General features: G+C 34.3%; 1 non-coding gene across 1 annotated transcript; it reads right to left on the reverse strand.

Moving 5' to 3' along the window:
• Positions 1–5,102: 5,102 nt before the first annotated feature.
• Positions 5,103–5,208, reverse strand: LOC140595234 (U6 spliceosomal RNA). Its single transcript, XR_011996759.1, has one exon. It is a non-coding gene; the product is annotated as a U6 spliceosomal RNA (small nuclear RNA).
• Between the last annotated feature and the right edge of the window lie 365 nt (positions 5,209–5,573).

Here is a 5,573-nt window from a genome sequence, read left to right on the forward strand (position 1 = left end):
GGAAGGGGAGGTGGGGGAGGGGTGGGGGTGACTGGGTGGCAGGCACTGAGGTGGGCACTTGACGGGATGAGCACTGGGTGTTATTCTGTATGTTGACAAACTGAACACCAATAAAAAATAAATTTATTGGCAAAAAATAATTTTTGGTTTTGATGTCTTTGCTTTTGGTGACAAATCCAAAAACCCATTACCAAGACCAATGTTAATCCCCATGTTTTCTTCTAGGAGTTCTATGGCTTCAGATTTTATATTCAAGTCTTTAATCTATTTTGAGTTGCTTTTTGTCCAGTATTGTTCTTTTATATGTGCCTGTCCAGCCTTCCCAACCCCATTTGTTGAGGAGACATTCTTTCCTTATTGTGCATTCTTGATTCCCTTGTCATTAATTAATTGACCATGTTTATCTTGGCAATCTCTATTCTGTTCCATTGATCTATGTGACTGTTTGTATTCTAGTACCATACTGTTTTGATATAGCTTTATACTAGAGTTTGAAATCAGGAGATGTGATGCCTCCAGCTTTGTTCTTTCTCAAGATTGCTTTGGATATTTCATTACTTTGTGATTCCATGCCAAATTTAGGAGTGTTTAGTCTATTTCTGTGGAAAATGCCACTGAAATTTTGGTAGAGATTGCAATGAATCTGTAGATGACTTTGGGTAGTATGGACATTTTAACAATATTAATTCTAGTCCATGAGCATGAAATATCTTTCCATGTGTTTGCTATTTGAATTTCCTTCACTTTCTTTTATCACTATCCTACAATTTTTAATACAAAGATATTTTACCTTTTGGTTAAATTTATTCCTAAGTATTTTATTCTTTTTGATGCAGATGTAGATGGGGTTGCTTAATTTCTCTTTCATTGCTGACTTACGGAAACACACTGATTTTTGTATATTGATTTTAAATCTTGTGACCTTACTGAATTTGCTAACTAGTCCTAATAGGTTTTTTTGGAGAGTCTTTAGGGTTTTCTACATGTAATATCATATCACCTGCAAATAGTGACCATTTACTTCTTCCTTTCTAATTTGTATACCATTTATTTATTTATTTATTTATTTATTTATTTATTTATTTATTCTGTTTAATTGCTCTAGCTAGCACTTCTAGTCGTATGGAAAAGTGGCAAGAGTGAGCATTTTTGTCTTGTTTCTGTTCTTAAAGGAAAATCTCTTAGTTTTTCACTGTTGAGTGTAATGTAAGCAGCGGGTTTGTCTTGTATGGCCTTTATTCTGTTGCAGTACATTCCTTCTATTCCCAGTTTGCAGAGAGGTATTATGAATGGATATTGTATTCTGTCAAATGCTTTTTCTGCATCTATTGAAATGATCATGACTTTATCCTTCCTTTTGTTAATGTCATGTATGACATTGATTGATTAGCAGCTATTGAACCATCCTTGAATATCAGGGCTAAGTCTCACCTGATCTTGCTAGAGGATACTTTTAATGTATAGTTGAATTCAGTTTGCTAATATTTTGTTGAAGATTTTTGCATCTATGTTCATTTGGGATACTGGCCTATAATTTTCTCTTCTGATAGGATGTATTTGTGAGCACATTGAACATTTTATGAAATGGCTGGGGTTCTTTTCTTGGAGTTGGTAAAAGGCAGGAAAAAAATGTATGTTAATTTGATCAAATGTAAAACTTTTCTTTAAGCCAAATAACAGTTGATAATTTTGCTTTTCAGAAATAGAGTTCAGGGGACACCTGGGTGGCTCAGCAGTGAGTGTCTGTGTTTGGCTCAGGGCATGATTCCAGGGTCTGGGATTGAGTCCTGCATTGGGCTCCTGCAGGGAGCCTGCATCTCCCTCTGCCTATGTCTCTGTCTCTGTCTCTCGTGAATAAATAAAATCTAAAAAAAAAAAATAAATAACTAGAGTTCAGAATAATTGGTTTTCTTAGGGTGTGCTTAGGTCCATCCAGCTTCCATTTCACCTGAACAAGTGTTTTTAATTAAGTGTGTGATTTGGGGTACTTCAGAGTTCTTGGAACCCTCTAAATTACTAACTATTCATCTATTCCACATGACTTGATTTTATAAAATTAATTATATCTACATATATATATATACATATATATATATATAGCTAGAATTTGCTTTTATTAGATACAACTTTGAAAATGATCAGAGAGTTTCTTTGGCTTCTGTATCTCCCAATGTTGGACTAGGCAAGTTGAAAGAAAGTGACTTATTTTCCAATAGGCCTGTTACTTGGATCTGGAAATTGGCCATCTTAGTTTTTCTTTTTTTTTTTTTCCAGACATTATTTTATTTTTTATGACTATTAGGTTCTTTCTCTTTGCTTAGTTGTGAGTATAGGAAGTAGGTCAGTTCTTTATTTTCAAAAGAACTAAAGAAAAGAAAAAGAAGCTGTCTTTAATTTGACATCACAGTGCTTATTATGATCCTACTTACATGTCCACTCTTTAATAGACTGTTTATATAAAAAGTGTGGGAAAACATAATCCTAATTCAAGCACAAAGATTTTTTTTTTAATTTTTATTTATTTATGATAGTCACACACACAGAGAGAGAGAGAGGCAGAGACATAGGCAGAGGGAGAAGCAGGCTCCATGCACCGGGAGCCCGATGTGGGATTCGATCCCGGGTCTCCAGGATCGTGCCCTGGGCCAAAGGCAGGCGCTAACCCACTGCGCCACCCTGGGTTCCCCAAGCACAAAGATTTAAACAGCAAACTATAACAAGGCAAGATGTAGAATCATTCATTTTCTTTACAGCAAGAAAACACTTTGGGAAGGCAGAATGAGATTTAATTTTGCATGTGCTGTAGAACCAGTACCTTAGTCCAAATTCAGGCTTCCTCTCTTATTATTTATGAGATTTATTTTGTTTTTCTGTGTCTCAATTTTCCTCATTCATATAATGAAAGTAATATCAGGAATGACCTTGTAGAGCTCTTGTGCCTGACACAAAGCAAGTTCTCAGTAAATATTAACTACTACTGTGGACTTCAAGCCTTTCATCTTTTGGATGAGGAAACTGATCTAGAGGGATGAACAAATCTCAAAGAGCTAGGACTACAGTTCTCATTCTCTGATTTTCATCCACCCAAGATGGCTGCTGAAGACTGTCCAGACAAATTCTTTCCATGGAGGAAAATAAATTCTACTTTTACTGTGAGAGAAGAATTGTCTGATTTATAAATTAACATGGAGCATGTCTAATTTTGAGGTATCTGGAAATTTGCAATAGACAAATATTTGAAAATGAAAGTTTTTTTTTTGCATGTGCATATTTATTTGACAATTAAAAAAAAACCAAAGTGAAAATCTGCTTATGTTGATCATATAGATTATACATAAGAGCATAAAGTATGCATTACAAAAAGAAGAAACTTTTATATCTCCTGAAACTACTCCATATACTCCGCTATTTCTGTCAATAAAGTATCAGGTTCTAGATAAACAATTCCACACCGACTTTTGGGACAATGCTATTTAATATCATTTAAATTTTTTTCACCAAAAGCGATGCATTATGAAATATGGTTTAGAGTTTACACTGAGATAAACTTTTTAATGATTAGAGTACAAAAATCAATATACATATATAGTCATTTTTTCAATTTAAAAAATAAAGACAAAGATAGTACCTCATGTTCAGTGAGCATGTGTAGACCATTCTCTCTATAGATGCCATCATTTCTTGAAGAAATCAGAGCATACTACATGAATAGGCCTTCCCATAGGGCCTCAATTTTAATTTTCCAGAGTTTGGAGAAGCAATATCCATCAAGTTCCCTCAACTGTTGAGAATAATGCTGTTTTTGTCACACACAAGTCTATTTTGAGCTCAAATATACTTAGTGACTTTAGACTGTAGGCTTGCAGACCTGTCAGCACAATGCCCCATTACAAATTGTCCCTTTAGCAAGATGACTTCATTTTAGCAGCCTGTTCTGGTTTCTACATCCTTCCAGGTTTCACAGTTCAGTGCAGTCAAACAAGGTGATGGCATTTTTAAGGCTCTAGATTTTATTGGTCTACGAATAAAGGTAGGTGGCCAGGTACTATTTCAGGGTTGCAGTTGGCAACCTGGTACTAAATTTGAGTATACTGAGACTGAGAAAGTTGTGATTTTTTCAATACTGGAAACATAAATATTGGCATTTATGGAAGTGGTTGCTATAACAGGAAGTGATTTCATATCATTAGCTGAAATAAGATAATAAGAATGTCTAACTTTATTCTGAATGATCATTAAAACTTGGGACATACTATTTCTCAAGAGAAACTGATTAGAATACAAGCAACCCCTATTTGCATTTTGAGCCTTCTACTTATTGGATGCTAATAAAAATCTTATACTTTAATTATTTCACCCGTTACTTGCACATTTCTAATTTCCTATCAAGACATAATCGTGTCTGAAACAGACACCTATATGGCTCATAAATAGCCTGCTTATTCTTTAGGTTATATAAATTCTTTTCCAGCAATAAATTTTGCTCCAAAATGGGCCATGCCTGCATAAGAGGAAAGAGAGTCAGATAAAGACTATAGTAGGTTGAGATAAACCAATGAAGAGACACCTGGCTTCACAAGACATTACAGGAATTCTAGCTCTAGTAGGAGTGTATGAGCAAAGAACAAACATCAAGTTATAAAAATAAATGAGTCGTTGTAATGTACAGCATAGGGAATATAGTCAACAATATAATAATTTTATATGGTGACAGATGGTAACTAGACTTATCGTGGGAATAATTTTGTAATGTGTAAAAATGCTGGATAAGTATGATGTACACCTGTAACTAATAGAAAGTTTTATTTCAATCATACTTCAATAAAAATTATTTAGGTTTTTAAATCTTTCATTTCCTCCCTTAAAATGGTAGCACCAGTAGCATGTACCATAGAATGGTGAGTATTTAATGAGACAGTGCAGGCCAAGAGCTTAACAAAAAACAACTAAGATTGATCTGTTCTTCCTCTGTGACAATTACTCTGCCAAGTCCTTTCTGAGTGTACTGTGTGCTTTGCAAAACAATATATAAATAAATCATTAAATGTGTAATGTCTACATATATTATATACATAATTTGAAAAATGTATGGCTAACTGTAACTAAATATGGAAAGCTCCATGAATTTGTGTCATACTCACACAGAGGTCACATGAATCTTCTCTGTATCCTTCCAATTTTAAGTGTATGTGCTGCCCAAGTGAGCACAACAAACTAACTAAAAACTAAATCAAATGTACAAAACTTGCTATTTTGTTTATCGCTCTCGGTTTTACCTCGTGATTTTAGAATTCTCATGTTAACATTGGTAATCAAATTTTCTTGTCTTTGACTTTGTATCATTCACTCCTTTGTTAACTGAATTCTGGGACACACATTCGGTAGGGGAAGGCATTCTCAGAAGCAGACCTGGCCCAAAGTATCTATTGGAAGGTCATTCATTCTTGTATCCAATTTTTTCCTTTGAGGATATTCAACTGTCCAAGTTTTGCTTTTGTTTCACAGATCATTTAGAACAATTCAAAACCAACAAAATAGCAACAGCTTTAAAAGCAGGCTATTAGTAATGCAAA

The sequence above is a fragment of the Vulpes vulpes genome, chromosome 13 (assembly GCF_048418805.1).
Source record: "Vulpes vulpes isolate BD-2025 chromosome 13, VulVul3, whole genome shotgun sequence".
Classification (NCBI taxonomy): domain Eukaryota; kingdom Metazoa; phylum Chordata; class Mammalia; order Carnivora; family Canidae; genus Vulpes; species Vulpes vulpes.